The sequence below is a fragment of the Colletes latitarsis genome, chromosome 6 (assembly GCF_051014445.1).
Source record: "Colletes latitarsis isolate SP2378_abdomen chromosome 6, iyColLati1, whole genome shotgun sequence".
Classification (NCBI taxonomy): domain Eukaryota; kingdom Metazoa; phylum Arthropoda; class Insecta; order Hymenoptera; family Colletidae; genus Colletes; species Colletes latitarsis.
This window is the reverse complement of record NC_135139.1, coordinates 12,758,018-12,781,282: the sequence shown is the minus strand read 5'-3', so window position 1 is coordinate 12,781,282 and position 23,265 is coordinate 12,758,018. Positions and strand designations below refer to the sequence as shown.

Here is a 23,265-nt window from a genome sequence, read left to right as displayed (position 1 = left end):
GCGTTGCAATTACGCCCGTTTCAGAAACAATCTTACTAACCTCGATAGCGCGTGCACGTTTCCAAGCGACGGCCAGGCGAGAATCGCGAACGTCGATCGATCTCTCGGTCTATCGATTACTAAGTTTGCGAGTGAACATCCGAAAAAATACACCTTCGATTAGACGGTCTCGCGAGCACGTGGAAATTTTGACGCAACGGCTGTCAAAGTACAGTCTCGTATCGCCCTACCTTTGAAAGAAGTTTCCCTTGCGGGACGTCGATTAATCCACAGGGAGGCAGAGGGTAGAAATCCACAAACTGCACAGGCCCGTTGTCGGAAAAGCTTGTCCACCAACTAAATCGTACGCACTAATCGTTCGTCGGCGCGTTGCGTGGGCAACACGGGCGAATTAGAAACGAGGATCACTAGAAGAGGTTTGTCGAACACGAGAGAGGAGGTTACGCAGCCACCTACGAGGACGATCGTCGCATACGACGCGTCGAGGACGAGCGAAGAAAACCGACTGAACCGGCTCACCGTGAGGGACTGACGATGTTCTTCGATTCCTCGTTCCGCAGACTCGAACCTCGGCTCTCGACGCTCGCACTCGACGTCGTTCGACTATCTCCGGCAAATTTCGACCTTTCTCGATTCCTCAGTCGAGGTTCCACGGAGAACATAGACTGGCCGCAGGCTTGGCAATCTCGACGAACTTTTGCTCGGGTCGAGGCCGTTAGAGTGTTTCTGTTTTCGTGCTGGAATTAAAGAGCTCTCCTTCGGGATCGCTTGAATGATAACGCACAATGCACCGTCGCGTCGTTCGGCGTTACGCAAGCGATCGAGCGCGTTGTTCGAATCGCCCAGCCTCCGCGCAAAGAAGGCCGCCCTCCATCGAACCGTACACGTAAATATTTGTCGTTTCGATTGGAATTTAATCTCTGATAGCGAGAGGAACGATTAGTTTGGTTAGAAAAGCTATTTTTCGATAGATAACGAGTCAACCCGTCGACCTCGACTTTGCCCTCTGATCCTGTTTGAACGCAATCGGTTCAGTACTGTATTATTGTTTAGTTGAATTTTTTTCTAATTAATTTTGCTTAGACTAGCATGATGTAAACTTTAAAGATAGATCATTTCCTGGGAAAACAATACGCACGAGGAATTCTTGTTAGAAAATGAAGAGTTCAAGGAAAAGAAAATTATGAAACTTTAGGGTTATCTAAAGCATATGCAGGAATTTTAATTTTATTTTATGACTCATAAACTATGAAAGAGAATGAAAAAGCTTTTCGACAAAAGTTACTTCTTTCGATTCGATCTATCAAGAGATAAAAGATTTGTTATTTAAACACTTGTAAGCAGAAATAAGAATAATCTCTGTGCAGTGTATAATATTTGACCTGCTAAGTAATGATACAAAATACAATTTAAAATTTTGAATCCAGTTTCCTACGAACTACTTGTTTCGACTTGGTTTCGAATCGCCTCTGCGTTCAACACTATTAATTACTTCAAACAGTTTAATGACTACTGCGCGCCAACTAAGTCCTGAATCCTTTTTATAACACCCTGTATAATTAAAATCTGTAATTATTCGAAAGAATGAAATTTACGAGCTAATAGTATCCCCGCTGTATCGGGTCGAGACGGAGCAGATCCAGCCGAAGGTATCTTATTTGCATTTAACGCGCGGACGTGTGCTGCGTCGGAGGCTGCGAAATTGCGTCGGATGAAACCGGTAGCGAAATAAAGCGATGCTTCTCTGTTTCTTTAATGATAGAGTAGACGACCGCCGCGTTGCTTCCAGATTAAACGCTGTCTAGGAACTGAAAAAGATCCAAGGTCAAGACGTTCTCGAGATTGAACGGTCAACCGGGGATTTATTACCAATTCCGTGCACCGATCCAGGGCATACCTTCTACGGAAAAGGGAAAAGAGGAACGAGCACACTAACAACGAACATCCGCGTACGCAAATTTCGATAAAACTTTACAATCTTTATAGAGCAGTTATAGAAAAGGCATAAGTGTTATTTGTTTCAAATGTTTATGGATGGAAGCTACATTTTAGATTTCATCATATTACAATATATCTACCTTGTAAGATTTTTAAAATTGGTTCATGAAAACTGTTTTTAATATAAAAATTTCTGACCGTATTAATTGATAACTATCAAAATAAAAGTAATAAAATTTATTTCTCGTTGAAATTTTGTAATGACGCGTGAACTATATTATTTTTCACAAAAGAAATATAAAATCTTTCTCTAAAAAAAATTTTCCGTATTTCCAATAATTGTAGATGAACTATTCGTTTAAATTTGATTCACCACGGTTAAGAATAAATACTTGTCCCTTATTTTTGGCTGCTCCACTAGCCTGTAAGGTTTCATGAAAATTGGCTTCGGACACCTCGCCGGATATTTCCTTGTAAGGAACATCCGGACTCGCCATACGAAGTCCGTTGTCGACAGTCCGCGTATTGAAAGTCCATGGGAAATAGAAAGTACGTAGTGCCATTTTTGTCCACCGGGTTTGTCGGTGAAAATATTGATAGCGGGGACACGAGGCGTTACACGTGCAATCGAGCCATGTGCTACAAAGGTTCCGACGAAATCTGATAACAAAATCTGAATTACCGCGAAATTGACACTATATTATTATTCACTAAAAAGGGTTAATCGTACTGTTGCATATGGATAGGCTAAGAATGTCGATCGAAAAAATGTATTTTTACATGGTAGTAATGATGGCTATATGAAAATTCCAAAAGAGACGTACTGTTTACAACATCTGGGTAAATCGGTTAAACAAAAGGATGCAGACGAAATAAAACCTAAATATTTTTACTGCAGTGAAACTTGGGGCTGCCTTGTATCATCGTTGTCTTTACTGCCTCCGCGTTTGGCTGGGTACCGCATTTAGACAAGAAAGTGTAAACCAGTATCGACCCAAACCACCAGAGTTAATAATACTTTTTTATGAAGCTACGAAACACTATCTCGTTCTTCCATCGACAACGCCTTCTCGTTTCGTAGGTTTCAATTATTGAAATTATATTGCTTTGTGTGTATCCTACGTGGTCCAACTAAAGTGTTACAAATCAATGAAGACATCGACTTCGTTTCGTTTTGGTCAATTAAATGATCCATAGAGACTAATGTTTTGATACACAACAAATTCTTTCGGGGCGTCTAATAGGATAAAAAATGGAATATAGCTTTTTTTAAGGGAAGGTGGCATTATTCTTTTGTTGGATAGCTTTCTTGTTATCGTAGATAATTAGACAATCAAGAGGAAACATTCTTCTCAATCCGCCTCACTCTTTTCTGCAAGATATTAAAATCTTTAATATTTATAGTTTCATTAATGTCTTCCTTCAGTTTCTTATATTTTAAATTAACATTAAACGAGCAGAATTTTTTTAGCAAAAAACTCTTCCACATATTGCGAATGCACGGGGTTAATTAACTATCGTACGTAGTGTGTCCACACGGCGCGTATAATACAGCCTTATTAAAATTGGATTCCGATAAACGCGAAACCATACTCGCTGCAATATCCGGGCCTATAACGTTCTTGAGGATCCAGTCATTTACACAATCTCATACGCGGCTACTGAAAATTTATTGCAATACCAAAGGGCACGCGAAGTATGCAAACGAAATGGTCGATGAACACGGTGCATCGCCGTATAATTAGCCAGTATCTTTTACAGCGTGTTACACGCAAGAACCGGTAACAGATGCTTCAAAGACAGTCTATGCCGGTCAGGAATCCCTTTGACGTTCTATTAGTTCATTACGACGATCGTGGCGATTAAACAGCTCCTCAAAAACTTATTGCAATTTATCGTATTCACCGTGGCACCGTCGGTACGTCTTTGTCGAGCGGTGTTATTACCCTATTAAGAACTGCAACGCCTCTTATTTGTTGTTGAACGGAAGCACGGTTAGTTTATGACGAGCATTTTTCATAGCACGGTGAAAAAACGCTCGAACGGCGATGAGGCGTTAATCTTCGGACATTAGTATGCGATTATTTATCACTGTAATCTTGATAACGGAAACGGGAAGCTCGTCTATAGCGGTCTGTGTACCAGAAACATCGGTAATAATGCAAAAACATCGGCACAATCTCACTTTATTTTCACGTGCAATATCATTTGGTTATTAACGATTCTGATCGCAATATCGATCTGATTACAACAACATTGTCAAACCCTCTGATGTTTACAATCTATCGTGAAAATAACATCTCGGTGTATAAAGTGTTCTGTAATTACCTCAGTAAATCTTGATAAGAAAACAATAATTCCAAATAAGAAAAGTACGATCTTCTTCGTTCAGCCCAAGTTATTAAAAACCAACGACAATATTTACGAGTGATTCATTTTTATGTACAAAAGGTGGTCAAAAAGGTTTTGTGCATAATTCTGAGCCCCTAGCGTCGAATCCACCCCTAATGTTTACTTCTCGTTGTTGCAAACTCTCGTTGTTGCAAACTCTCGTTGTTGATGGTTAAGTTTCTCTACAAATCCGGAAATAACTCAGCCACATCGATTAGCAGCAAACTGTTGCCAGTTTGCGGAGACAACAGGACGAACCGCAGTAAAGTGCATCAATGACTTCAAAAGTTCCGGATTGCATTGCTATTTGTTGCGATGGTTGATGATCTACCGGAACGTGGCTTGTCTTGGATGTTGAAATCACCACTCCGAAACCTTCGAAGCCATCGACGCACATTATTGTGGTCCATCGTGCTATTTTCATGGAATTGCAACAGTTTGATGTTAATCGATGTGTGTCTATTGCGACACACTTGCAATAACAAAGAGCAAATGTTAGTGGTAGTTAAGCTCTTTACTTAATTTTGTTAAAATGTTACAAATGTTCGACTTCCGCCTAGTAGCGATTTGGACCCATGCAAATTATTTATTTTTGAATCACTGTAATAACAAATAAAGAATTTATAAATACAGTAACGCAGCATTCGATCGGAAACCTCGTACTCGATAATCTCAAGGCAGATCGAAATTGCTTAAATGAACAACAACAATATATAGGAATTAAATTAAGAAACATTTTTGTCGTGTACGAAAGCAACATCTAGAAAAGACTACGAAAGACAATCGTCAGGAACGACTTAAACGGGCAACAGCTAGCGTCACACGATTGCAAATTGCATAGCAAACGGACTCGAACTTCTGGGCGTATATAAAAAGGAAAACGTACGAATTAACTTGAAACAAAACAAAGTGGAAAAGGTGGCGCGTATACGTGCGACTGTGACTCAAAGGGTTAACGCGTCTCCGTTGGTCTCGGTTTCACGGTATCTGTACAAATCTGCGCGCCAATGTAAACCAGACGAGAGGAATGCGCACGGAACGCACGAAAGCAGGTTATCTCGCATAGTTTGTCTAACAGGTGGATATTCCGTGCGCCAGTAAACACACGAGTCGATAAAGGTGGCCCTCCTAGACGTCGTCGGTATTCCAGATAACAGTCGAAAGAGGGTTGTTGCACCCGTCGGCTTACCCGCCTGTAATTTCTCTCGCCACAAAGCAATTAAAAATTTTTTCCGCGGCTGCACCCGAGGCCAGCGTTTAGGTCGAGAAGAGCTCCCGTGTTCCGACGAATGCAACTTTTGTTTTTCTCGCCTTTTCCGCCTCTCGCTCTTCTGCCCCCCGTGTTTCTCGCCCCCTCCCCCTCCGCTGACACGGCCTGGCGAAACCAGCCATTATCTACACGAGCGAAAAAACGACGAGCATTAATATATGTATATTCAGACGATTCCAACACGCCGCTACAGATCATTATTCCCGGGGGAGGCGTACGGATTATCTGCCTTCGCGCGTTTCTTTGTTGAACGCGATCATTCGACGCCATTCTTTTATTTGAAACGTCTAGGCGTCGCGAGAGGCCGACTGGATCAATACCATCTAGCCGTACGAGCTTTTACGGATGATAGGTGATCTGTTGTTTGGCCAAATCCGAATGTACATTGACGAACGTTAAAAAAACAAGATAGTCGTTTCAGAACTTCTGAATAGTCTTTATCATCCGAGATACAGTAATGTCTACTAAGTAGTCTTTCACGTTTCAAGGGACATCACCCATTTGAGAAAGACAGAAATGTTCAATTTACAAATCTAGGGTTCATTTTAAGAATCATTACTGTATAGTGAGAACGGAAGACAAGCAGTTTGTACGATAGGAATCCACTCATCATCCTCACTGCTTGTAACCTTTCATTCAAACAACAGGAGTTCTCGTTCAAATAAATGGATTCGACATATTGATTATATACCACATCTATTTGTTTTAGTACGGAGAAACAGAAGTAGATCAATCATTCGTAAGTATCCATTTTAGGTGTCCAATTAATGGCCCAACTGCTCATTGGGCGGATAAAACGGAAACGATTGTTAAATTCACCACACTATCGTGTGTTCGATATTCTTTATTGTTGATATCTTTCTGATAACGTTGTAACTATTTTCTTCGATCCAACTCTGAATCCTTTCTTCGAGGTTCTGATACTGATTGGTTTGCCGCCGCCTGGTATTCGTTTTCTAAACATATCTCTATTTGAAAGGCGTTCGTGTAATCTCCGGAATGTTTCCTCATTTTGCAGATGTCTATTGGAGTAACGATCCGCATACAGATGTCTTGCTTCGGCTGAATTATATTAGCCGAGTTCATACATCAAATACGTGTCTGTCGTTTCCTGGTTTGAAAACTTCATTACCACTTCAAACGCGTGACAAGTTACCAAAATATGCCTGTATCGAAGGAATGAACTAGACTCACTTACAGACAGAACAATTTAATAGAACCAGTTATAACTGCTTGTATCACGATCAAGAGTTATCTAAGTACAAAGTCACTATAGTTTTGGAACAAGTTCAAACAGAGTTCGTTTTCCATAGAAACCTTTTTCATTGCTTTTGTGCCCTCACTCGACGGTAAAATATCATTTTTCGTCGTACACAGGTGAACATTTTTTGTAGGAAATAACGATCCATATTTATTAGTGTATTAAAAATGATCACTCAGTTAGCAACACAAAGTTAAAGTCTTTGCATAGCAGATAAGATTGTACTTGTGAAATATGTTTAATTCAGACAGTTTCACACAGTGGACATGTTCTGTAATAATACCAGTCAACAACCTGACCATAATGTTTACGTTTCTCTGTTTCTTATCGTCGGCTTAAGAATGTTTGAATTCAAGGATAGCTCGAGTCTACAATGTTACGAAGACAACAAACTACATGGTTCTATTTAAATACGTCAACCTTGACTTTCCGTTCAAGATAGACGCTCCGAAAGCCCCAAGTGCAAGATACCCGAGGTCGTCGAGCCTTGACCGATAACAACGCTTCCCCTCGGTTAAATTTCGTATCTGTCGCGAAAGTAAAAGTGTCGAACGAAAGAATGGACGTCGGACCCGAGTCGAAAAGCAAGAAAAAATACATATAGCATCAAAGAGTTTCTTCGCCTCTGTTTCTCGAGCGTTCGCGGGAACACAAGCTCCGCGTTTCCTGGAATATCCGTTAAAGGAGAAACGCTGATTGTTTCTTTCCTGGCCGCGGATGCAAATGAAAATATACTCGGTACCCCAGAATTCAGCCCCTGGGCGCGCGTCTGGGAATCGAAAATATAGAAAGGCACGTAGACACCGTACAACAGAGAGACGTTTCGAGAAAGGAAGGCGAGGGTGAAAGACGAGCCAGATGTATATATGCGTGCATAGTCAAGGAGGGTCGAAATTATCCCGGAGGAGGTTGCGTCGGTGCCTGTGGGCTCTCGCTTTAAATTACACCAGGAAGATGCTGGGCCCCCGACCATCTGGACCCTTTGTCTCACTCCGTAGCTCGTCCTTCCCCAAGGCACGCGATACGTACACCTCAGAATCTCCTCCACGAGAAAATAAAGGACACCGCGACGTATTCCTCTCTTTGCTTTGCTGAACCATCACAGGGGAGAAGCTTCCTCCGAGTATATAGCGGCTGAAACGGCAGGAAGAAACGAGAATGTTGAGCGTCGTGTACCTACTAGGATTTTTCAACCCTTTCTTGCGCGAGGCCACACTAATTGCTTTAATTGCAAGGGGAATGTAACCACACCACGTAGAATCGGCCTTAACGTTCTGACCTGGCAAAAAGATGGTAGCCGTCCCGCGCGATGGATGTCGAGATACCTGCGACCATGACTTTCCGAAAATCGTCTCTTCGGTCGAGATAGTATTCCCTTCCTGACCGCAATTTTTTAAAGGCCTCTCAGAAGTTTTTTGTTGAAAGAGGCTACTCTTTGTTTCATTTAGTTCGTATCCATATTTTTAGCTCCATGTTTCAAGAGTATCTACAATTTTTTTCGTTGAGAAACATTAAACATTGTAGGAGTTACAATTGATCCAGTTATACACGATTACGATTTGCAACGGTTCAAAATTAAGTCACAAATAAAATCTTATAATCAGAAATAAAAGTGACACATTTTTTAAGCAGATTTTTTACTTTATACATGATTTTATGGAAATATTTTTGTTAAACATGAAGAAAAAGTATCAATAGTGAACACTTTTAACAGAATTTTCCCCCCAAAAATTACTAGACTGAACTGATGTCTCTTCATTTATTTCCTTATATGGTTAACATCGCATAAAAATGCTATAAAAAGGTGTCGTTCAATGTTTCCGCAACCTACAAATTACTTGGGTAATTGAAACACGAAAAAGAATTGAAAGTTGCTGGAGTTGACACTTTTTGTTTCAGTAGTACATAGACAGTTGGGAAAGCGCTAAGAAAGTAAGTAGACGATTCTGTACGTTTCGTAGAACGAATTCTTTAATTCCAAGAATAAATGATTAAACGAGAGTAAAAGTAATTGCGTATCTTGATTCAAACCATCAACGCACGAACGCGCTAAAAAAAATAAGCCACCATTTCTTTTCGATGAAAGTGCCAGGAACTTACAGCCGATTATAAGACCTGTTTACAGCCAGTAATTTTTACAGTTTTTCTGAAAACTGTCCATTACTGCTGCACTGTATCACACGCTTCAATAACTGATTCTATTATATTAACTATAGTTTAACGATTTCATTAATTGCAACTTTTGATAATGATGTTAAAAATTTGTTCCCCTCATAGGACTTGCAGATGTAACGATTTTAAGTACATTAATTACTACAACTGTAATTCCTACGACCGTCTGAACGATAATTTTGAAGCGTTTATGGTTGTTGTACAATCTTTCGTGCGACACTGTGTGGGAAGGCAGTACGATGTCGTTCTACGACTATCGTTGCAACACGACGTACGTCTAATAAATCGCTACGTTTATGCTTTTATTAGAATGTTTAAAACCCGTGTCACGACTTTCTGTACGATCTTTACCGTTTTGTGGCGATGATCTTTTAGCTGATATTTTATTTTTGGATTCAGAAAGACGCCGCACGGAACCAGATCCGGGCTGTAGCGGTGCATGTGGAAGCATCGGGATGTTTTTCCCCTACTAAAAACTCTAATGTTAAACGAAGTATGACATGACGCGATGTAGAATGCAGGGGACGTCGTTCTCTGATCGCACGCGCACAACCTTTGGGGCACCTTCACATAAAGTTTGATACCACGCACAGTGGGCCAGGAGACCCCCAAAACTGTCAAAAATTCAGAAAATCAGAGAATTCACTGTTTTGGTTTTTTACATTATGAACACAAAAATACGAACACGTGTTACGAGATGGTTATACATTCGGATGACAGTTTTCGAAAAAAGATAGGTATATGTGAACACCAAAATATTAGATTCGACAAGAAATGAATTAACGTTGGTATCTTGTCGTAGTTTGAGTTTTCTCAGCTATTCAACAAGTTTAAACTTAAAAATAAAGAAGACAAAAACAAACTACATGGACAATGTCACAATGTTCAGTTACTTCATTTAACGATCGATAAGTTCTTTGTGACGCGAAGTAAGTTTTTTAAAATGAAAAATTGTATTATTTTCAATGATAAAATATAAATTACAAAGTCTAAAGAAACTAAAATAATATTTTCGTCATAATTAATCATTATAAACTACCGAAATAAAATTTTTCTTATCGATAACTCTCTCGAACAACCGAAATAAATTTTCAAAAACTTTTCAATCGCAAAAATAATTATTATGATTTTCTTCTTATTTTGGTTATGACAATTATGGTTTTTGGATCTAATGTAAGTTATAATCGAGATCAAGAACCACGTGCGCGGGAATAATTTCTGTTGGATGGAAAGCACAGATATACCCAGTGTGTAATATATTATACTTTCATCGTTTATAATGTCACAAGAAATAATCACCACTCCCCGAGTATAATTTTGCAAGGATTGCTGTGTAAATGATCAAAACTCGTCGCTAGCTTTCGCGAATTTAACAACGATCCTATTCTAACTGTCACACAGTTTTTATAATTCGTAATTTGGGATATACTCGTTAATGGTTCGAACTCGGTTCAAGATTGTTAAAAATTAAGTCACCGGAACACGAGCGCGCTCGTTACTGTCCTTTCTTTTCCAACGCAAACGCTATTATAGTCATACACTATATTTTATACTTTCCCCGTTGGATTCCAGTAGGAGAAATTTCAAAAGATGTCTGTTGTCGTTCACGTAAATTTGTTTGCTTTCTCGATCCCCGTTCGTGTCTCGTGACTTTTCTACGATCTTTATCGTAATTTAATTCTGCGTTCGTTCGTTTAATAACGTAGCTACGCGTTACTCGGTATAGGAAAGGCGAAGGTTTCAAAACTATATCAAATTTTTTACATTATGATACTAATGCTGCATTACTTTAACCCCTTTTGGAATCTTTGAGCTTGTGTCATAGGTTTCTAAATGTAATATATTGTATTAACACAACCCTTAGCAAAAAGTTGACTACCGGGTTTTAGTATAAAACTGATTATAAAGTATTTAAAAACAAACATATTCTCCATTTGTTTATTTAAATAACTCATAAAATAATATAATTTTTAAGCACCGTTAAAAGAATCGTTAATCAGTTAATCAAGGGGATATTCCCTTCATTATTTGTTTCCATTAATTTTTTACTTAGGAGCTAAAAAATGAATTCTCAAGATTAGATGTTACAGAAAATAAATCTCCATAGGACTCTTGATTCTTAACGAAGCTGTAAAAATAGGTTCCATGACAAATTGTAGGTGTACTAGTTTCCAGTTCTCTAAAAACAAAGTTTCGTTTTTGTGGACAATTCGCGAGGTACGGTTTGGCAATCAACGCGTTAATGGAAACAACCAACGGTACAAGCATTAAAAAAAGCTAGCAACGAACATTGATCGAGAGTTTTGTAATTCTTAGAAACATCGATTTAGTTTCCTGTTTCCCAAATCTGGCTTCGATTAAAGGAAGTCAGAAAACGGCGGCACTTTTAAAATCACGTTCCTCGCTGAAAGGCGTGCTACGCATTCACGCAACGACGGACACCGAATTCATTTGACATTCTAAACAAGTCGTTGTGCCTTGCCTCTTGCATTCTGATCCGCGGAAAAAGAAGGACCAACGAGAATCGGCAGCTCCGATAAACGGCAATCGTCCCTCGATCCTCGTCGATGACCGGGCTTTACGCACGACGCATCGCAATTCGTCATTGAGATTTTTTGATCAGAGACTTTCTAGCGAAGTCGTTCTTAGATAGCGTTCACCTTCTTCGCAAAAAATCGGTCCCCGTCCAAGAAGAAAGTCAACGAAAGTGATCTCATAACGGCTCACCGACGCTTATTCTTCATTCCCGTCGCATTGTCGACGAAAGCGATCCTGTCAACGCATTCCCGCATCTCGTTAAGTGTCACGCGATTTGCATATTCGCAGTTTCTTGCGGGACCAACGATTACCCCTTTACGGTGAGAACGTTATTACGTAACCATACGTCATACTTCGAGGAACGATGTTGGATAACCATGCGAGAGAACCTGCAACGATCGATCGTGCTGGCGTCTGTCACAACTTTGACCTTAGGTTTCCGTCAATTCGCGATACTGAATTAGATTCTGAATACTTTGCAGGAAACTTGTCACGTAATGAAGTACATTAGTTTCTCGATTATCCGACCTTATAGATGTATGCGTTGGTAGCAAACTCGAGGGACTTGGAAAATTGGATTTTCTCCCCTTAGGGTAACTGGCAGATTACAAATATATCGCGATTCTGTTTCTGAAACGTAATACATACAGAGATAATATTTAAATTTAAATAATATTACAATTTAAAGCTCTGAAAATTTTAAAAATAAAAGTGAATATGTATGCACGAAAGTTTTAAATAATCGTATTGCAATATCGACCCTGACTTTTTAAAAATCATGAAAATTTGACCGTGCACTTTTGTTAATTGACACTGCCGCGCAAAATTCTCGACGTACAAACAGTTCTTGCATCTTGCACCGAGGAATTTCTACGAAAAGTAAAGAAAAACATACACGCGTGACGGGTTGACCGTTCCACCTACCGTTTTAATCGTGCCGGTACTTTTTGTGCCTTTTCGGAGTAACGCGATCCAAAAAAGTAAGTGCACAACGCAACCTGCTCGGATCATTAACACTCGTGTGTCTTTCGAGAAATTAATACAGACTTTAGAGGCACTTGACAAATTAGATACCAACAGAGTCAACCATATTTAAACGAATTTTCATTGAAATAATTGTTTAAATTTGAAATTATTCACTATTTAAATGTTTGGACAAAAGAGGAAATAATTACTTGTCGTATGAAAATTAAATAAATTATTTGTTACTTGTAATTAGTTATTCATTACTTATAGTAAAACTACAATTACTAGTGTGAATTATGTAAAACATTTAATTAAAATTTTTATGTTGCTTTCCAAAATTCGGAGTGTCATTTAAAAATCCACCACTGGCATTGTGATTATAATCAACCACCGAAAATAAATATACTTTCTGGTAAATTATTAGAAAAAAGTATTCTAAAAGGAAACACGAGTTACAAATGATAATTCGTTACATTTAAAAAGTGAACAAATGCATAAGAATTGAAAGCTAATAATTATTAAATATTTTTGTTTTCCTGGATCGTACATAAAGAAAATATACAAGGTATTTAAAATTGAAATTTCATTTTCATTTATTATTTGAATCAAAATTCACCCAACTCTGAATACCAAGTTAGTGCATTGCTAGTTCTACTTTTCAAAATACAGTGAATAGATCCAAGGACAAATTGATATATTGTGCGTAATAAAATTTCTTACACCATCGAGCAAAATCGATTTAAATGCGAATGCTTAAATGTAGGTGTAACGTACACATATGTTTAGTATACACGTATGAACGTATACTTGTAGTACCGTAGTATAAGAACTAATATCGTAATATGTACATTATGTAACTGCGTTCATTACGATGCTGTAACTCCGTACACCTACGATTATCTGAATTGCACACGTACAAAATTGGTCGATCCTGCCCACAACGATTAATAAGTGCTTGACCAGTAATGGTATTATAATTATGTTTCACGCGTATGGTATCGTAGACTGATCATTAAATTCACTTGCATTAAAACCTTTTAACCTCTTCAGCCACAATTTATTCTAAAGCTACAATATTGTGATTACTGAATGTCGATACGAAATTTCAAATAATACAAGAATAATGTTTAATGACATCTCTTATTTGGGAATTTTTCCCGCGTGAATTAACTCTTGAAATTAAGAACTATTTATATCTTATAATTTATCGTTGTTTAACATTTCTATAGATTCAGAACTATGTTACTGTTTATTCAAATTCTAGCCTTTCTCTTTTTGTTCATTATCTTTCTTCGAAAAATAGAAATAGTAAATCACCAAATGTGTAACAATGCACATGATACGTAACTGTGCTTATCAGATACTATCATACATTTATTCTTGTAAACTCAATCAACTACAATTACCAACATGTCAATGTCCAATACAGAACATTTTTTGCGACAGTTATCAATAAAATACCTATTATTTTGATTTATTATAAAATAAAATTAGAAAATAAAATATTTCACTAAAAGGTAACAACCATCCCCAACGAAGGGGTAAGAAGTTCCTCGTCGACTAGCAACAAATAGATAACCTTCTATACGAAACCTGTTATAACATTTCAAAATATAATAAATTTGATAATTAGTGAAAAGAACGAATCTATTATTTGGTTATGTTTTCGCAAAATCGAAGCTGTTACTGTCTTTCTCCGCGAAAACGGAAACAATTTTTCTATTTTCTCGCCCGACGTGTACGATTTTCCCTGTCAGGCGAGCGCCTCGTCGCGACGTTTAGCAAAAAGAGTCTATGGAAACGGAATGTCGATTCGTTTCAAGGAACTTTCACCGTCCCGCAAACACGACCGCCGGTAGTCCCTTTTGTGAGGATGCTGCGTGCTCGCGGCGGCGGCGTTTCAGAATTTTCCGTGGTGGCCATTTACGTGCATCGACGTACGCCAAGTTTGGTATCGCGGATTCCTTTTTCCGTTACGGCCGCGGCTCGAATTTGCATTAAAGGAGTGACGTGACGCCGGTGTACCGCTCTTCTAATGCACTCCGTTTCGCGCGCTCGCACGCGTACACGCGTTTACGCACGTATCACACGCGTGCACGCGGTCTCTTCTTGCACACGGCCGCACGATCGATGGGAGCCACGTGGGCGACTTGTTAAGTGCACCGTCGAATCACACCCAACTGCAGCCTCGTATTCTGCTCGGTGCACCCATACAAGAGTATGCACTTTGATTTAATGCTACGCGGAGCGAGATAACGCCCGACCGGTCGGGGTACCGATTTTTTCACGAGATAATACAAATGTTCGTCCGTACGTGTGCGTAATGGAGAGCAAGGTCGCGTAGTGTGTGCGTTTAAGTAATCGAGCATTGTGCTTGCATTACGAAGATGAACCGAAATGGAATGAACAAAGATATGCTTGTTTGGGTAACACCGCGATCTTGATTAAACACTTTCGTGTGTCAGATTCCGCGTACCACTGTTAAGAGATGTTTATTAAACTACGTTCGAAGACTTGTTCTTCAGGAGTTGAACGAAGCTTTTAAATTATTTCTATTTTGTTTTAAGGGGGTATCCTGATCTCGAATTTTGGAAAACTCCATTTTTTTCTTTTATCCTTGACTCATAGAAACTGTTTCTATCATGTATGTTATAGAAAATAATATTTTTTAATTGAGACACTGGAATCTATATTATATTTTTTATAAGGAAAATAGGTGCCTTTAGTATTCATCTCACCTAATTTATACTTGTTATAACATCTACCTTATTTCTGGTTTGGAATAACCGTTATTTGTCTTTGAATCTTTCATTCATGTATTTTCTATCTTTATTGACTTAAATCACTCAACGTGACTTTTGTGGCCGCGGATCAGAGTAGACCCAAGTATGTTTGATAGAGGATTTTAAGTATATATTGTCTTTGTTTGTAAAATTAACGGCATTTGTAACTGTTTGAAGAATAGAGTTTGTAACTATAGCTACCGTAGTATAGCTATACATGTCGATACGACAACCATATGTCTCAATAAGTCTCAAGCTGTTCCTAATCACTTCATTTAATGAATTGATACGACCGATTTAATTTATGATGTTAATATACAGATAGTATCTTAGTCCTATGATTAGATAGTGTACGAGATGATGAAATGCTTTACTTAGAAACTGTAATGGATTAGTGTGGTTTATAGTACGCGAATTTTTCTAAATGTTTATATTAATGATGGGGATAAGGGGTTAGCTCACAGTACATCTCTATGTTTTTCATTATGACTGCTTCTAGCTACTAAATGTTGCTCAACATTGATTTCCACACGCTAATCTCCTACCAGCATCATCGATACAAACATTTAGCAAAATTTAAATATTATGCATGTGTTTGCTTTTCTCATATTGTAGGTTTCCAAAAGAGTATACATTTTTTCAAATATTCTTATATCAAAAACTCCTACACATAATTTGACATGTTAAGCTTAATAAATTACAATCTAACTATTGTTTATAAAGTCTTCAAAATGAGAGTTATTATAGCATATAAATTTACTTATTGTTTTGAATCGAAATATAAAAATTAACTATTTATAACGTTATATCATTTCGTGTCATTTTAAAGACTTAGATACTCTAATGGTCCCCTGAATGTTATCACGATGCTCTCGCAATAAAAGCTAAGAACGAATCTTACAAAAAACTTTTACAACCGAAGTGAATGTTCGTAAATGACTGTGATTGGTCGCCAGGTACGCAAGGAAATTCAGAGCGTCACTATTTCACGCAAAAAGATATTATTACATGCTATTATATTCGAATATAAAAATGTTTTCTTCTAACCGCGTATCATAATGACTAATATTAGTTGGATTTCATGTTTCGATGGAAAAAGAAGCGAACAGACGAAAGGAGAATAATTTTACCGTTTCTTGTACGATTCAAACGCAAATGCGTTCGACGCGTTAGAAAGAGGGACGGTGAATGTTAACGTCTTGTCATTTTTTTACTGGTGCCCCGTTGCAGGAGAATAGCTTTATTAACGTGTTTTCCTTCGTTCAGGTTGAAAACTGGAATTCAGTTCTGACGCGAACATCTGCCTAGTCTGGACGTAACACTTGTCGAGGAATATTAACGACGTGCCACTAAAAATCACCGCCCACATCATCTACGAAATGATAAATTAATTGCATGAAATCAGAGAGTACTCGCGGATCCGGTCGTATCGTGCCGTACAAATCGCTGCTCTATGGAATGATTAATGGTTAACGTTTGGTACTCTCGACGAGGAAAATAATCCGGGACGTCGGTGAACGGTTAAGTATGAAGTAGTGTAAATTGTAGTAAAATTATAGTTGCTGAAGACAATTTATACGAAGTAAAGGCTCTTAATACGCTTGTTCCGGATTCCGTAAATCTCACTTTGTTTGATGGTAATTCGAGTCCTTTCGAACAAGATTTACGAAACTCAATTCCCATTGAAAGCTTTCGATCTGTGTCAAATTACTCTCACTTGCGTTTTTTGTTACTATAAACGATAGATACAAGAATGAGACTCATGACTATTATACTTTTTGCAGCAATTGATAACAGAAACATTGTACTTTCAAGATGATTCCAACCTTTCTTAAATAATTACACACCATACATGAGCGCAAGGAAGACATTGTTATTCCACCAACTTCCACATTATTAACGTCCAAGTGTGTATGGATTATTACTCGAGGATATGATGAGATTTCGGGTTCGTGCGGGTCTCGAGGTCGATTGCGTTTAATTCGTGGTATAAATTACTCGATCGAGGCGTATCGCTTAATAGGGTCGCAATGTCAAAACAGAGGCGGTGGAAAAGAGTTAATAATATCGCGCTGATAATTATAGGGTCCGCTACACGTGAACATGACTTTCCGGCCATCTATCCAAAACTCGCAGAATCCTCGAACGAGTTCCACCTGCGCGGATATATGCGATCTGGGGATTACTCACGCGACCTCCGAGGGTGCGTCGAAATAGAACGCTTAGTCAGACGTCACCAGGAACTGCATCGGGGGAGTCACCGGCCCTCTACACACGCGCATCTTACTTTGTTACGCTTTATGTACTTGTCCAACGCTCTATGGAGGCATAAAATGATCGTGGATGTGAAACGCGTTCACGTAAAATGCTATTGCACTCTGAGACGCAGTTATAATAGACCATAGACAGACAGGGTTACGTTAAATTAAAACATGATCCTATCGCGACGATAGGAAGTCTGCCACCGACGCGATTACCTCACTAGAAGCCTCACTGTCTGCTCGGGAAGCGTTTGGTACTGGGTGACCAGAATCGCGCAAATTTTATTCGTTTTTCTTTTAAATAGAGTAGTTTCTTAGTTTTCTATTTTATACATTTATTTCTGAGCATATCTCGAGCATGCAAGATCTCTTGACAAAGAGTTTCGATTTTTATTCCTAATGAACATGCAGTTTTCACGATGTGATCTTTAAATAAAATAAATATTTTAAACTAAAAATAAACTTCTTTTCGCTCAATATTTCGAATCTACGTCCGTGTTTGTAAAACATCGAATGCCCGTCTTACATATTTTGACCGGGACCATAAAGGAATTTCTGAATGGCAATACAGATCACACATAGCAATAAGGTAAATCGAGTGGTTGTGTTCGAGCACGTGGCTCGGTAGATACTCTATGGGTGGGAGCTAGTTTAAGATTACTGATCTTAAAAGGTGAGCGCACCTGGATCGACTATAATACTTATTTGCATCCGCTGCATCTCTATACTTCCAACCAGGTGGTTTATCTACAGTGCACTGTTTAGATTACTTGCTTCGGGGCTTACTCAGGTAGCATCGCAACAAAGTTATTTTCAATCAAGGCAGCATTTTTACCAGATTTATCTTAATTGTTTGTTTCCATATAAGTAAGTTCCTCGCGAGTTATAATAAAGCACTACAAAGAAACATAAACGACTGATAAAAACTTCGTTACCTTTTGCAAGAATGATTATCAGTTATTATAGACTCTTTCATAAATGGTAAATCTTGCATGTTTACAATTATATAGTCTAACATATTGCACTTGATTTCATAGATATACAATTTTACAAAATGTCCGATGTATTCAGGGTGTTCGGCCACCCCTGGGAAAAATTTTAATAGAGGATTCTAGAGGCCAAAATAAGACGAAAATCAAGAATACCAATTTGTTGATGGAAGCTTCGTTAAAAAGTTATTCACAATTAAATTCAAAAATTTCAAATCGTTCTGAAAAAATTATTTACGGTTGCGGGGGTCAATTGCAATCATTTTTGGTGAATAGATATACCCCCAAAATCCTACCCACTTTCAAGAAAAAAATTCGAGTAAGTGCTGAAAGTTTTGGGTGAAAAAAAAGACTTTTGAATCGCCTTGGAAAAATTAGTTTTAATTTCAGGGGTTAATTGTAAGCATTTTTGGTCAAGTGACATACCCCCGAAATCCTACTCAGTTTCGAGAAAAAAATTCCTTACCTAAAATATAATTTTTGGCCAGAAATGTCTGCTCGAATTTTCATGCGAATCTTTAAAACGTCATAACTTCTGAACGGATTGGACGATTTTAAAGTTTAAAAAAGCAAACTACGCGTATTTTGATGGAGAATATGTACAAATCGCAAAAATATCCGAAAAGTTGGTCCTTGTCCCCGCAAAATGAGAAAAACCCCATAAAAATGGTCCAATTTTCAAACAGCCATAACTTCTACAATTGTGAATATATTTCAATGAAACTTTTTTCTGAAGTAGAGCTCATGGGTATCTACAAAAAAGTATTAGACAACTTTTCTGTAGGGCGTCAAACAAAATTACTAAAAGTCAAAAACGAATTTTTAAGAAAAATCGACAGGGGGTAGGTGCCTAAATTTTCTGACGAAAAAAAATTTTTCAAATCGTTCTAGAAAAATTATTTCTAGGTTCTGGGGTCAATTACAATCATATTTGGTCATTAGACATACCCTCGAAATTCTACCCACTTTCGAGAAAAAAATTCGAGAATGTGTGAAATTTTTCGACAAAATTAAAAAATTTCAAATCGTTCTGGAAAAATTATTTTCGGTTACGGGGATCAATTACAATCATTTTTGCTGAATAGACCTACCCCCGAAATCCTGCGGATTTTCTAGAAAAAAATTCAGTACGGTTGGAGCTTTAAACTTTAATAACTGTTTAACGAAGCCTTTATCAACAAATTGGTATTCTTGATTTTCGTCTTATTTTGGCCTCTAGAATCGCCCATTAAAATTTTTCCCAGGAGTGGCCGAACACCCTATATAATACAATGGAATTTGTAATGTATCAAGCTGTAAATTAAAGCCATTCTGATTATATTAAATAAACAATAAAATATTCACAGAGTAAAGAAAGATAATAGTGTAATAATATGTTTCTAAATTTAGTTTTATATGAAGCTTTACTGACGTATCGATAAATAATAAAATCTTTTTATTTCAATGTTACTGCGGTATAAAATTATTTTATAAATAGTCTTGTCAATAATATGTAATTTTCAACGAATCTTTGTATCATATTCTCTTCGAAATCAATATTAACTTATCATTTCCTCTATTTCTACCTGTTTTCAGAGTAACATTTCAACAAGCAGAGTGGCGCAGTGGAAGCGTGCTGGGCCCATAACCCAGAGGTCCGTGGATCGAAACCACGCTCTGCTAGAAGAATTATTTTTAGCTTTTTTTTTACCCGAAATTCCGAAACATATTTCTAAGAGAATTACGATAATTATTTAAATTTTTACACCAATAATAACGCGTGCAGAAAATGTTTCGTCCCGTAACACGACTAAGACTCGCTTTATAACGGGCACAGGTCGTACCGCTTCACGTTGTTCGATTTTAATACAATTGCGAGGGCGTTTAAATTGCAGGCCGAGTAATTTGCAATGCAAAAAAAGGCGGGAGTGTGTCCTAAAGTCCCGTAAGCTCGAGACACAACCGGTGAGCAATGACACGCACAACGATGGATGCCATTCCTCCGTCATTGTCCCCACAGAAAAGATGAGACGAGTTCAGGAGTTCAACAGAGTTCACGAACGTAAATTTGGTGGGTGTCATATTCGCTCTGCGAAATATCTTTTCGAAGACTGTTTAAAGAGGAACTCACTTCGACCGAAATACTATCGAGAAGCCTTCGAACTCCGTGCAATTTATTAATAATACACGAAAATTGATCGTGACGTCTTGAACACAGAAATATACTAACACGTCAAAACTTTCCACGTTAAATATCCTCCTTTTACAATAAACGTTCTTACGTAACGAAATAGATGAAACATCGTTCTGTCTAGTTCTTAATGTTTAATATTTATTAAACCTTTGGAGTAACGTTTCCTAACACGCGTGATAATTTAAGGAGTTGTAATGGTAGAAATTAACATCGATTTTAGAAAATTGCGTGCAAGACTAATGGCAATTTAACCCGGAAACATTTACAGCATTTAAGGCGTCTATGTTCGCCTAATTATACAATTCAAAAAAAGGATTCTCGCTGCATTTACCTTTCACTTATTATATCAACGTTTTAGGTTTATCTTATATGTGCTAAAATATAGCTTCGAAATATTTAAAACATTAGCCATTTTTTAAAGTAAATTTCATCTGTAACGAATGTAATATAAAGCTGCGTTGGAACATGAAAAATAAATAAAACTAATATTAAGTTTACATCTCTTCATAGCCTGAAATACAATTTTAAAAGAAAATTATATTTTCAAACTTTCGAAGAAGAAAGTTTCGTAACATGAGATTTCTTCAACTTTTGCTTTAACGTTACGAAAAATGTAGAAATATGATTGGGTTCGTAATTATTCGAAGCAACGTATATTTGTAGTGTTTTTATAGTTTCGTTCGCTATGGTGCAGCGTTATTGAGTACACGTTGCAACGAAGGTGAAGATAAAAATAGATTGTAACAGCATAATGGATTGAATTTACGAAGGAATAGAAAGCACACGTCGACCGTTGTTTCTATGGCGCCTACCGCTAAGAGTGGCAAGTATCGATAGTATTTACGCGCGCTCCTTATAAATGGAATATCAATGAGATCGGGCGCGTAACCCCGGGTCGGCATTATTTAACGTGAGCACGTCGTATACGTGACAAAGTGGCTTGACCGCTTGTCAAACCAGCACAAACACGAGCTTTCATGGCTCCAAAGGACCGGATCGGTGCGGGTCGCGTCGCGTGGCGTGTCGTTACCGTTAAGCACAAGCATCGAATTTGCACGTGCTCGTTCTTCTGTACACGTTGTACATCATAAACCTTGAATAAAGCATTATGGGTTTTGTCATACAATGGAATCTCGATTATAACATTATAACCTCGACGATTCGCTTTAACAAGTTTCCAATCGCACGATTTCCCATTAAACGTACAATTAAAATCGTTTATTTCCCTACATAATTTTAGTCAACGACTTATAAAACAGAACCTCGATAGCATTCTCGAGTCCGGTCACTTCGAATCGAGTTTCAAAGTGCTAGAATAACCTATAATGTGGACAATAATCTGTAGAAGTAATTTAAGTTGTCATTTTTTGCGTATATGCAACCTGTTCGTGGTGTTTATTTGACGCTATATCCCACTTTACGAGTTTCGCAAGCTATCTCGAATTATAAATAATAAAGTAAACGGTAAATATCTATATCTCTGTAGCTACATTCGGTATCGTGGGTTACAAGTTTCATTTACGACTTGAATCCTGTGATACCGAAGCTGCTTCCATAACAGAATGGAGGTGCAACTGGTTTCTACACTGATGAGTCATGTCGAATATCAATTTATAATTTTTCAATATGCTTTAATTCCCTGTTAAATACCTACATATTTGTCTTTATCGAATAAAAAATGGTTTTAACCATTCTCTATAATTAAAAGAATTAAAAAAGTTCATAAAGATATCGTAACTTCGAAATAATCGCTTAAATCGATGCAATATAATAAGGTTTGACTTAATTCAATTATAGAATAAAATATTTTGCGACAAACTTGTAAATATTTAATTGTTCGATCGAATAAACGTTATGAATAAATTGTTATACATTGGTTTTATCCAAACGAAAAACGTATTCCTTTGACCGTAAATATAGGACGAAATTGAGGTCGAATAAAGGCTAGGATAAAAGGGACCAAGGTACATCGACCGATCCGTTTCTCAGAATCGAGAATCCTTTTTTTGTCTGGTGTTCGGACAAATTAACTCGGATCTTTCGCGAAGGCGTTACATTCGACCTAGATACGGAGATATTAAATCTTGCCACGCGATCTGAATTTCTTACGAGAGAGTGACGAATGCTGTCTAGGACGCTTCGTCTATTTTGCCTTTGCACGTTTTGTTTTGGGTTGACGACGGCTCTTCTCATTTCGCACACTTATCCGTTTGTTTATATACCTGTATCCCGTCCTCAACCCCCCCCCCCCTCACGCCTTCACAGAATTCCCGCAATTTCGCGTGAGAATGAGATTGCTTTGCAGATTTTAGCTCTGATTGATGCCTAGTAAAACTTGAGTTATCCTACACTTGGAGAAATTGTTCCGTCGAGGATGATGGAGTTTCTAGTATTTCTCTGATCGTAAGCATTAAGGTTTTCGTGATTGCTATACAGATTTTTAAGTAACACACTAATTTTACCGGGATGTGGTTTTGAATCACACCTTAAATTTAAATAACCATAAAATCTCTATGTAAATTT

The 23,265-nt window shown here is 37.8% G+C and overlaps 2 protein-coding genes and 1 non-coding gene across 7 annotated transcripts in view; 2 read left to right on the top strand and 1 right to left on the bottom strand.

Annotated features, from left to right (window-relative positions):
• Positions 1–537, bottom strand: part of Smash (smallish) — a 197,171-nt gene extending 196,634 nt beyond the window's left edge. For 4 of the 5 annotated variants that reach the window (XM_076767610.1, XM_076767607.1, XM_076767611.1 and 1 more), the window contains exon 1: positions 231–537. The gene's annotated coding sequence lies outside the window, so the exon portion shown is untranslated. Of the gene's footprint in view, positions 1–40; positions 120–230 lie in introns of all 5 variants that reach the window. The other variant, XM_076767609.1, reaches the window with a different exon arrangement.
• Positions 538–20,159: 19,622 nt separating this feature from the next.
• Positions 20,160–20,231, top strand: Trnam-cau (transfer RNA methionine (anticodon CAU)). Its single transcript has one exon. It is a non-coding gene; the product is annotated as a tRNA-Met (tRNA).
• Positions 20,232–22,229: 1,998 nt separating this feature from the next.
• Hsc20 (iron-sulfur cluster co-chaperone protein HscB-like protein, mitochondrial) overlaps positions 22,230–23,265 on the top strand; it is a 180,716-nt gene continuing 179,680 nt past the window's right edge. Inside the window, exon 1 of the mRNA XM_076767630.1 lies at positions 22,230–22,246. The gene's annotated coding sequence lies outside the window, so the exon portion shown is untranslated. The remainder of the gene's footprint in view (positions 22,247–23,265) is intronic.